This window comes from Chelonoidis abingdonii, chromosome 2 (assembly GCF_003597395.2).
Source record: "Chelonoidis abingdonii isolate Lonesome George chromosome 2, CheloAbing_2.0, whole genome shotgun sequence".
Taxonomy (NCBI): domain Eukaryota; kingdom Metazoa; phylum Chordata; order Testudines; family Testudinidae; genus Chelonoidis; species Chelonoidis abingdonii.
Genome location: NC_133770.1, coordinates 252,478,505 through 252,490,813, shown reverse-complemented (window position 1 = coordinate 252,490,813; position 12,309 = coordinate 252,478,505).

The following is a 12,309-nucleotide window of genomic DNA, read 5'->3' as shown; positions in this document are numbered from 1 at the left end:
GTTAAACGCATACCGCAGCTTTTATGGGCAAAGCATGGCCCCCTTTTACAAAGGCTTGGGCTGCAGTCTGAATGTTGTATACAACTGACAGAAATCCCCTTTTAGATGGAAGCATGGACGAATCTGAAGTAAGACTATTTCCACAAAGAAACTTGAGGTAAATCATCATTCCTGCCATGGATATCAGAGCTGCACTGTGGATCACATGACATAGCTTACCCATGTTAAAGTATAAATATATTTCTGTAAAATATGCTTCTTTTCCAGCAGGGATTTCCTGCTTACATACAGTGTAAGCTTAGATTGGCTTTTAAACAAAGATGGTTTTTTAGGTAATCTATCAGATTTATAATATAGATTTATTTTTGTCCTTTTATTGTCAAATCATATTATTGATACCAAATATACATTATATTTGGAAACTTGATTTTAAATATCTTTTTTTACTGGATTTATTTTTTTTCATATGCACTCACGCACTTACCTTATTAAAGCATTGCTCATGAGCACTGTTGGCATTGGAGGATTTTTGTTTCAAGGACAGAATATGAAATCAGTTCTGAATAAAGACTGAAATAGAAACAGTAAACAGATATTTTAACAACTAATTTTGATTTTGGGCCTCCTGGTCTGATCATTTCCCTTTGAGGGTAGCATTAGCCAGATGGAGCAATTTTACCTCTGTCATCCATGGTGATGAAAGGTGTGGACCCATCAAATATTCTGTGATTCAGCCCAATATATCTGTATCTCACTTCTGCATAACAGTAGATTGACCTGAACAGAAATAGTATTTCTGTGAGCAATGAAAAACAAGCAGGAGAACAGGAAGAGCAAAGGGAAGGAAGAATATAGAAAATCCTTTTAAAAAATAGAACCAAATGTTTCTATTACACCCTCCATGTCCGCCTCCAGAGTTAGCGTTATTTACTCCTGGGGGAATACTGAGCCACTGCACAATGCAGAATTTGCGCAGAATTAATGTTCTGTGCAGAATTTCATTTTTCCCCTGCAGAATGGGTGCTGCAGAGCTGATGGCTGTCTCTAGGGGCAACTGGACCCAGCAAAGCCTGGCTCTCTAGCTTGCAAATACAGGAGGTGGGGAGGACCTGGAGGTTTCCAGTCAGCTGAGGTTCCTGACATGTCCTGAAGGAAGGCAGGACAACCCCAGGACCGAGCATCAGGCTGTTTCTCTCTCTGGATCCCTGGGCTCTAGGGGTAGGGAGTGGGGGTCTCTGGGCTAGGAAGGCACCCCACTGCTGGGCTTGGGAGAGTGGAGTGCTCTGGGGCTGGGCTCTGGTGGGGGGAAGCAGGTGTGGGTGTCTGTGCTGAGGAAGCACCTCATGGCTGGGCGTGGGGGGTGGGAGGGAGATGTGAGTGTCTGGGCTTGAGTGGCACCCCATGCCTGGGCTCTGAGAGGGAGCGGGTATGGGTGTCTGAGAGTTTTGCCCCAAGATGTGCCCCGCTGTCACATGTGACTGAGGTACCCAACAAAAGCATAACAGAGAAACGGGAACTGGGTTATTGTTTAACTCTCTATTCCTGGGGGAATCTTTTTTGTTTGTATTGTTTGACATATTTGCTAACTGGTATTTTGAAATAAATTACCAAAATAATTGAAACTGATGTGATTTATTTTGTGTTATTTTGACAAATAAAATATGCAGAATTTTTAAATATTGTGAACAGCATTTTTAATTTTTTGGTCCAGAATTCCCCCAGAGGTATGCTATTCCTATGGAAATCCTGCCCTGCAGTGGACTAGTAATGATATCTGACTACAGCTTTGTTATGGTATGAAAGGGACACTTTCCATTCACTTAGCCCCAAATTTAGATATTGTAAATGAAAGAAAAGTTTGATAAAGCCCACTATGCACAGAAATTTAATTAAAATTTTAAAAATCATCACATCTGCAACATTTTTGGGAACTGGAGCACAACAGTACTAAACTAGTGCGTTAGCAGATCACACCAGTCTTGTTTCACAGTCCAAGCTCAGTGAAATTAAACATAAAAGCCATCAAGCAAATTCTCATCATATAATTCTTTGCTTTAGTAATTTAGGGTCAAATCCTGAGAGGCATTCAGTACTTCTCATCTCCCATTGAAATCAATGGGAGTTGCAGGTGCTCATCATCTCTCTGGATTGTGGCCTGTAAAGTATCAGTAACTCTCAATGGGCCAGATTCTGTCTGGTCTTGGGAGATGGGGAGCATGCAAGGAGCCTTCCTATCCCCATGCACGGCCCATGTAAGGGCCAGGCAGATTTGCCACCCTGGCTACAGTCAGGGATGCGCAGGGACTGTTCTCTCTCTAGTCCTCTGGGGAACTGCAAGTTCCAAAATGAGCAGGGAAGGTTGAGTGGAAGGCAGAGCCAACTGGATGCACAATGGAGAGTAAGCTGCAGTGCAATGGGCTGTGTGCAGCCTCTGTATGCCCAGGAGTTTCAAGAGACATTCTTGGTGCAAAATGCCTCCCACCTGCCCTCTGGAGCAATTCAGCTCCACATCACCTCTTACCAAGAGTCTTTGTCTAAAAGACACAATCTAGTCCAATTTGATTTTTATCTTCACATCATTCCTTTAAATGAATGGGGTCAGAATGTAACACCTCTCATTTACAAATCCTGGGGCCTTGGTACACAGTATGCCTGATCCTCATTTTCATTCTGGCCGTGTATATAGCCATACAGTTTACACTCGATTTAAGGCAAGGGGTCTTACGTGTATGCATATGTTTTAAGACCAAAAGGGACCATTAGATCATCTAGTCTGACCTCCTGTATAACAGGACATAAAACTTCACCCAGTTACCCCTGCATTGTGTTTGGCTAAAGTATATCTGCCAGAATGGCATCCAGCCTTCAAAAAGACACTATCGTTCCCCACATTCTTCTAGAGACAGTCCCCTCAACCCTGCACTTTCCTCTTAAGAAGTAGGCCCAGAGAAATTCTCTCTACCCGACAGCAGTACTATACTATGAGAACGTGTAAGAAACCCTGATTTAATATAATTGTATAAAACTAAGGGCATCACAGCTGATACATACAAGCAAACACAGATCTGTCAGTGGTCCTGGGTTTCATAGAGTGTCCTGCTTTAACCCCCCCCAAGCCTCCAGTTGAAGCGGCTCCCATCCCACAGGGCTGGCTGGGCTTGGCTCCCCACTCTTGGTGTCGCATCCCAGCCCCTGGCACTCAGGTTTGGCCCATCCACTTCTCTGTCTCCATCTGTGGAGGGGAATATGTGCCAAAATTTGAGAGAGGGGCATTGTCATCTAGCACACAGGGTTGCAACACCACTCACTCAAATTTGGCCCATTTATCATTTTGTTTCCATCTACAATGAAGTAATCATTATTATCGAAGTAATTAAAAATAGCCCTCTTTCTGAAAAAGCAGTTTACCTTTAAAGCTAGTTTACAATGGCTCTAAAGCCATTACACTATGCCTTTTATAATGTTACATCCAGGGCCAGTGTTTCCATGTAGGCGACCTAGATGGTCGCCTAGGGCGCCAGGATTTGGGGGGGCGGCATTTTGCCACCCTCGGCGGCAATTCGGTGGCGGGGGGTCCTTCCATGCTCTGGGTCTTCGGTGGCAATTCTGCGGCGGGTCCTTCACTCGCTCCGGGCCAGGAGTGCGGGAGGGTGGCAGGCAACTTCGGTGGACCTCCCGCAGGCATGGCAGGTCCACTGGAGCCACGGGACCAGCGGACCCTCTGCAGGAACGCCTGCGGGAGGTCCACCGGAGCCGCGGGACTGGTGAGCGGCCATGGTTGGGGCAGCGAAATGGCTAGAGCCAGCCCTGCGCCTAGGGCGCCAAAAACCCTGGCACCGCTCCTGGTTACATCATCACTCAAGGTAATTTTTTAAAAGTATGACTAGAATATGACTACCAGTGTGAGGCAACGACTCTCATTTTATGCAAGGCCATTTGTGTGACTGTAATTTTCCTCAGCTTTTATCCTTTTGTGTATCCGTCTGTCTGCAGAGTAATCATAGGACTCCTTGATCTTTCACTCTGGACTAGATGTTGAAAGGAGAAGTGTGTGTACGTGTCTGGGGGAGGGAGGTGTTACTTCATGACTTGGCAGATACAGAACTTTCAAAAGGCTTTAAGCATCTTTCAATGAATCCAAAGGCATTACGGCCTTTTCATTAAAAATTAAAAAAGTATACTTTATTACCTTATAAAATGGAACCTGAGGCAAAGTGGGGATATTTTTGTTCAGTGACCAAACTTCTTTTCTGTCACGCAACAGCTATTCATTAACTTACTCTGCAAAAAGCCATCATTTAAAATAATGTTTCTGTGACAACATATGCAGTTTTAGTTTTAGATTCCCAGATAACATGGGATATTTTTCAATCTCAGGCCTTCAAACTTACCCTGACTGTGCCAGAAATGATCAAAGATCAGCGCTTCTGATTCAAAAGTAAACAAAATTAAACAAACAAACCTCACATACACGCACAAGCAAAGGAAGTGCAACCACAAATGCACCCAAATCTTTTAGGCTGCTCCCAGAGCTCACTTTCTGAAAGAGCTATAATAGGGCTGAGCTGGAAGAGCATTCTGGGAACTGACATATCAATAAACAAACCAAACATCCCATTCTGCTTCAGGATTCCTATATTCAGAGCTGCCACAACAAGTAACTTTTAAATTGGAGAGCCTTCACCCAGGCTTTGTATGCTGCTGTGGGTTTGTGTTTCACTCACATCAGCATGCTTCAGTTATTTGGGCTGTGGGAGGTGAAACTGATTAGCCAAACTTAATAAACATAAGAAGGTTAAAGGCAAGAAAAGTCTGATTATCACCTCCAATGTAAATAAATAAGAACTTAGACCCTGGATGCAGTAAAACACTTAAATATGTGCTTAATTAAAGCACAAATTATGCTATTGAAGTTAGTGGGGCTACGCATTTGCTTTGCTGGATTGATGCCTCAGTACTATACACCCCCACCTTGCATAAATTCTATGAGGCAATGGTGGTGGCACAAATAAGTTACAGCATAAAGTCTCTTGACATTTCCTATGAAATCTTGTGATGACAGTGTCGCTCTGAGTAAAAGGGAATCTTTGAAAGAATTACCTTGACATTTCATGATATCTTGCAAAGTCTTATGATGATTTCTGCAACAGCAGTAAAATTACTGGTGATGGTAGACTTTCAGATGATGCAGAGGTTTAGTGTGGAAAAGTATCTAGAGGAAGGAAAATTTCATTTTCTGTCTGTCTGAAACTAAGAAATGCAGAGGCACAGAAAAATAATGAAAAAAATATATCTATATATCTATAGATATAGATATCTTGGCAATACTTGGGATTCTTCTCAACTTTTAAATGAAAGTTGCACCTATCATTTACTGTTATTAATCCTAATCCTGCACAACAGTAATTCACATGGGGAAGTTTCCACATATGAGTAGCCCTATTGGGCTAAATAGAATTACTCTCATATATAAATACAACCAATGTATGTCCATGTTTTGCAGGATCACAGTCATTTTTTGCAATCCAGAAGCATTGTCATACTCATTCCAGTTACAGAGAATGTCGTAATAGATTGCCAGTTCCAAGCTTGCAACTAAAGTGAGGACCCTCCTTATGAAATATATGATTCCACAATTACGTAAATATTTGGGCTATTTACATGTTGATATCTGTAGGGAGCCTTCATAGCAGGAATATAAGAGTCTTTCCCAGATATACAAGGAAATGCCCAAGGCAGAGATTTCTCAATAGGAAGGGACTGATTTATATGTGAATGTCCTCAACGTTTCCTTGGTTATATATCACAAGACTTGTGATTTTATTAGGTAGCAGATATAAATTTCAACAGTCCTAAACTTCTGAACTATTTCACTTAATTGCCTCTAACATGTTCAAGTACATTTTCAAAACTGGGTACAAACACCTGTTTCCTCATCTGTGGGTATGGCTACACTTAGAGCTGTACAGCGCTGGGAGTTACAGCTGTCTTCGTACAGCTGTGTAGGGAAAGCACTGCAGTGTGGCCACATTTGCAGCATTTGCAGCGCTGTTGGGAGTAGTGCATTGTGGGGCTTCCCAAGCGTTCAAATGGCTTGCATGTGCTTTTCAAAACCGGGGCTGGAGTGGAGTGTGACAGGGAGCGTGGGGGAGACAGAGAGAGTGGATTTTTGGAGCTGACACTGTTCTCAGCTCCTGCCTTGCAGTTTTAGGACTGGAAGATACACAGCACCTACCTTCAATCATTTTAAAAGTTTTGACCCTTCCCCCACTCCTCTCTTATTCACTAAATGCAAATTATGCACTCCTAATGCAGCCTTCAGACCACATGAGCAGCTGCTCAACACGGACTCCCACCTCCCCTCTCTCCTCAAGCAAACAGATGTGAACATTCCAAAGCAATTCCCCTGCCTCCGCTCGCTTGCTCGCTGGAGCAAAGAGCAGCTGTGTTTGGTTTTTTAGATAAGTAGCTCCGGGAGCTCGGAGTTCAGCCATTCTTCCGGTTTGTTGTGGACTGGAATTCTGGGATACCTCTTAATACCCTGGAGGCCAATAAAAGCACTTTTGGTGGCCACACTTCACGAGCAACGCTGCAACACCAGCGCTGCAATCGTTACACCCCAAGCAGACCAGGTGTACAGCCAGCGCTGCAGCCAGGGAGTTGCAGTGCTGGTTGTACCTTGCAAATGTGGACACAGAGTAAGTTGCAGCGCTGTAACCCCATCACCAGCACTGCAACTCTCCAGTGTAGCCATACCCTCAGATACATCAGTGTAACTCCTTTGTTAACTCTAAACTTTGCCTTCAAGATTTGCATAAGTAGTTATTTGGAAGCAAGTTCTGCATTTGTGCTTACGAACAGACATATGTACAGACAATCTGGATCACTGTACATGCAAGCAGTCACTTACTTATACAGAGAACTCATATTGAGTTGTATATACCCATTTTTAGGGTGTTATTTACCCAGCCACATGTTCTGACAGTAGACAAATATTTTGTCATTATATAATCAAATTAAATGATATATTTCTTCAAAAAGTGACAATGATCCAGTTAAAGTATGTGGATCAAATTGTCTCAGAAGGAGGCTGGTATTGAAATTGGGAAATATTCAGCTCATTTGCTCAGTAGAATTTCTGTAACCAGCTCTGTTGGAGCAAGTTCTGTCCTCGGAGTGGCTGAATGATCTGGAGACAGCACTACTCATGCCCAAAGTAAGACCTGAAGGCCAAACAAGGCATTACAAAGGCCAACAATTCTCAATCTTTAATAGAGTCCAGGCCAGTTGGACCAAGACTGAGCATTTAATCCTGGGACTGTAATTTCTGAGGCAGCATCTCCAACTTCAAAGTAACTGCAACCATGTTCTGCTCCATTTTATTCAATTTAGGTACAACTCTTAGGATCTTGTGCAAATTGCCAGTGTGGGGTCCTTCACTTGAGCAAATTTTGGATGCCCCTTGCCCTACAAATTTTTTACTGCCAGATAGTTATAAGGAGTTAAGTCCCATTTGTAAATAGTGAGTCATTACCATGATGTCTGATGGAAATGTACAGCTAAGTAATCTTATTTCTAGTGGGCAGACACAGTGAGTCAGTGCCATGAATAAGCCTCATTTCTTTTCCCTCCCACATTTATTGTCCATTAATTGATGAATAGACAAATAGGATCTATAGCTCAGTGCTATGGTGTGTCCATTATGTTGGCATCTCCCCTCCCTAGAAGGTCTCTGCCATTTCACTTCTATTTCAGCTCAGCTGAGTGAAAACCGAACAGCGGGTCAGGAATAGGGGACATGACATAAAAGGGACAAGATGAGTTGCTGCTTATTGTAGCAGTTACTTTCGAAGAAAGTGTGAGATGGTTGTGGAGGAAATGGACAAAAAACATGGAGCCTGGCATCAGTCGCAATGTGGAGTGAGTGAAAGTGGGGCCAGTGGTGAGCTGGAGCCGGTTCATGCTGGTTTGTGCAAACTGGTTGTTAAATTTTGAAGCAGTTTTAGAACCCTGTGAGGGGGCTCTGCGGCTTTGATGGGCTCCAGCCAGGAAGTGAAGTAATTCCTCCTCTGGGCACCGGGGTGCTGCGGGAGCCATGTGGGCTGCTGCTTGGCCCTGGGCACAGGCCCTGATGTTGCTGCTGCTCCCCTGACTCCTGGCTCTGGGGCTCCCGCTGCTGCCTGATGTGTTCCCGGCTGCTCTGCTGGGCCTGGGTTGCGTCCTGCTGCTTGGGCTGCTCTGAGCCGCTCTGCCTGTGAATAGCCGCCACCCTGCCCGCAGCCAGCCCCTGTCTCCAGCCAGTCCCCATCCCCATCTCCAGCTAGCTCCACACCCCCTGCCCTGCCTGCAGCCAGCCCTGCACCCCCTGCCTCCCGCTAGCTCTGCCCCATGCCCCTGTCTGCAGCTGGCCCCACATCCACTGGTGCCCTGCAGTTCTCAGGACAGTAACCCTGCACACCTGCTTCAATGAGGGGGGCAGGGAGCAGCTGGGACCCACACATGTGCACACCCTAGGGTGACCAGACAGCAAGTGTGAAAAATTGGGATGGGGGTGGGTGGTAATAGGAGCCTATATAAGAAAAAGACCCCAAAATCAGGACTGTCCCTATAAAATCGGGACATCTGGTCACCCTAGCACACCCCCAGGGAGTGGCAGGGACCCACACATGTGAAACGGAGCTCATTTCTAATTCAGGCCCATCTTTTTAAAAAAGAACGGTTTACATACAGACGTATTTTCCCAGACGTGAGGCTTTTGGGTTCTTAAATCGCCATCTGTATACGGACATACGGTAACCCTACTGGAACAAAAGATACATACTGTGGCACATCCCTTAAATCAGAACTTTTTATAGGGAACAGGTTGTTAAGATTTTGGCAGCTCAGCACTGGGTGGGGCAACACAATGGGAGACCAAGTTGAATAATTAAGGAGGAGTAGACTTATATAGAGCCTTGACAGTGATGATTAGAAGTATGAATTGAATATGGTGGAAACAGGGAGCTAATAGAGGGACTTAATGGGGGTGGTGTCATTGCCAATCTTATATTAATTATTGTTAATAAGAAGAATGTATTAACCAATGAGAGTTACAAAGGCCCCTGTCAATCTCTGGCTTATTAGTTATTGTTTTATTTCAGTTTGCCAGTTGGATGGTGACAGCTAAAAGGATGGGTGGGGCAGGAATCACAGGAAGTAAACTCATCTCACTCCAGATTAGACTCTGCTGGGTACAGGGCCAGCAGAGGAAATAGCTAAGGATGCAGCCAAAACTGGGACTGGCCCATCACAGCATGACAAGTGGCATGTAGGGTTGTTCAGGTGGTCAGGCAGCAGGAACTCTAATTCTTCCTGTTGGGCTGTTGAAAACAAGCAGCTCTCATATTTAGCCACTCACCCTGAAAAATATAAGTTTTCTTAGATACTAATGAATCCTGCAGATTTCTGTGGTTTCCTGGTGGGTTTTGATGGAGTAAGATTTAGTTTCTGCTTTCAGTCAAGATGTGATGCCTCTAACTGACAACCATTATCAGCTGCAAGGGGGCCCTCCATGGGTTCTTTGTAACCTGGGAGCCTCTCTCTCACCCTGCTTGTTTCTGGTGCTTGAAGTCTGTCTTAATTCAGCAATGACCACTGAGAGCTGAAACACCTGTAATAGCTAGGAGATTTTTAAACAAGTTTTACCGTCAGTCAAACACATCAGGTGGAACCATTCAGCTGAATTATTTCCAGGCGATGCTGAGTCCAATTCCTGCAGATTGTCTCCCTTCATTTTTTTGTGGATAAGACTGACCAGCTCAGGACTGGTGTTTCCCTGTTTTTTGTTTATGAGAAGCTTAGAAAGATCCTACAGACTGTCTCCCCTTGGCTGGGTTTGATAATGTTTTCTAACAAGGAAGTCTGCAGCAATCCATGTTCTCTGAGACCAAGATGCTGTGGTATGGACCCCTGCTTATTCTGGCTGCGATGTTTTTATTAACAAATACTGTCAATGCCTTTCTTCATCAGGGGAGGCTGCACACAATTCTCACACAAGACAAAATGAAGAAGCTGCCTCTTGACATAAGTGTGCTGCCTAGCTATTTCCTTTACTTCAACCTTTCAGTTGTGCAAAATGGGGTTAATAACAACACCTTTATAAAGAAATTTCAGACGTTAATGAGACAAGGTCGGTGAGGTAATATCTTTTATTGGACTAACTTCCATTGGTGAGAGAGGCAAGCTTTCCTCAGGCAGAGCTCTTCTTCAGGTCTGGGACACTAAGGGCACGGCTCCACTAGGGAGTTTACAGCAGTGTAGCTGCACAGATGCAGCTGTGTCTCTGTAAGCCCTCTAATGGAGCTGCTCTAACCCGATCGGAGAGACCTTTCTTGTCAGCTTAACTACTCCAGCCCCAGTGAGTGGCTCTAGCTATGTCAATGGAAGAAGCTCTCTGGCCACAGGCAGCTAGCCCCCAGCCCATCCCTTCTGCGTGAGGCCCCACATCTTCTGTGCCCCCCTGCTGGAGCCCAGAGGCCCCCCTATGGCTCCTGACCCCCGCCCCAGTCCCAGAGCGCTAGGAGGGCAGGTGGTGTGGCCCAAAGCACCAGCCAGGGCTAGCACTGGGGGATTGGAGTCGCATGCAGGGTAGGAAACAGGAGGCAGGAGTGGAGGCTCGGGGTGGAGTATGGGTGGGGCCAGGCCTATTCAGTCAACATGTGAGTCCTCTTGTTGAAATCATCTCTAATCAGGGGATTGGCTATTATCAATATGCTGATATCACACAACTGGACCTCTCTTTGCCCTAAATTATTCCAGTTTAGTTTCTTCCTTGGACAGGTAAATGCAGGATATGCATATGATGGTATTGCAATTGTATATGATGTATATTGTAGTTATATATGATGAAATTATGCTGTTTTTAACCCAAGGAAGATAGACGTTTTGCTGGTGGGTAATAGCCATTATCAGGAGGAGAATCTCTATTTCTTGGTGTTGCACTTACTAAAGAGGGAAAAATCAGAAATGGTCTGCCAGATTAAGAACCTTGATGGCACCTTTATTGTGGTCTCTCCATAGATTGCCATGGATCAGATGTGCGGCTAGTGGATGACCTTGCATTAAGTATCAGTTGTTCATGCTAATGTAATAACTCAGTTAGGCCATGATCCAAAACCAAAGCCATTGAAGTAAATGGGAGTCTTTCCATTGATTTCAATAGGCTTTGGGTCAGTCCTGTAGAGCATTAAGTATGGGTCCAGATTTAAACAGAGATTTCTTAATCAAATACTGTTCTCTTAGGCCTAAAGACAGCATAAATAACAGAAACCCCCACAGTATGCAGGGCTCAGTGCAGGTGCTGCTGCCAAGAATGCTGTTTTTCTATAAGTACAAAGAGAGAAACTCTTGTCATATGGATAAAAACAAACAACTTCTTCTTGACATAATCAGGCCAGATAGATTCTGCCTTTGCTGTGACACCTACAAAAAATCAGTGTCTGGGATTGGCAAGTCGTGAGCAGCTGTGCCTCCTGTTTTTCTGCTCTACTTTGTGGTTTTATTGTTACCTCATCCTCAGGGCTGGCTCTGGCTTTTTTGCCGCCCCAAGCCAACAGAAAAAATCCACACACCTGCAGGGTGGCCGGAGCGGCAAAGCGCGCGAGTGCACACACACACACACACCCTGCGGGGCGGCCAGAGTGACAAAGTGCGCACGCACGCACACACACAAAAACTCTGCGAGGTGGCCGGAGCGGCAAAGCGCACACACACAAAATTTGCGGGGTGGCTGGAGTGGCAAAGCACACACACGCGCGCACACACACACACACAAACCTATGGGGTGGCCGGAGCAGCAAAGCGCGCGCACACACACACACACACAAACCCTGCGGAGCGGCCAGAGCGGCAAAGCACAAAAAAAAAAAAAAAACCCTGCCAGGCGGCCAGAAACAGAATTCAGGGAGACTCCCTGTGCTGCAGACATGCAGTGGAGTGCATGCCCGGTCTAGTGGGGGGGAAGGAGTGGGACAGAGAGAGAAAGGGGGTGGCCAGGGCTTCAGCGGGACGCTCGCCACGTGGCCCCACCTGCTGTGCCATCTGCCAGGAGGGCTCTGCGCCGCTCTGGTCATCTGGGAGGGAAGGACATGGGCTGCCCTGCCGAGTTTGCTGCAGGGCGCTCCCCTCCTCCACACTGCCACCCTCTACGGGGCAGCCAGAGGGGTGAACCAAAAAGAAAAAGAAAAAAAAAGGGCGGCCAGAATGCCACCCCTTAGAATCTGCCGTCCCAAGTACGAGCTTGCTCGGCTGGTGCCTGGAACCGGCCCTGCT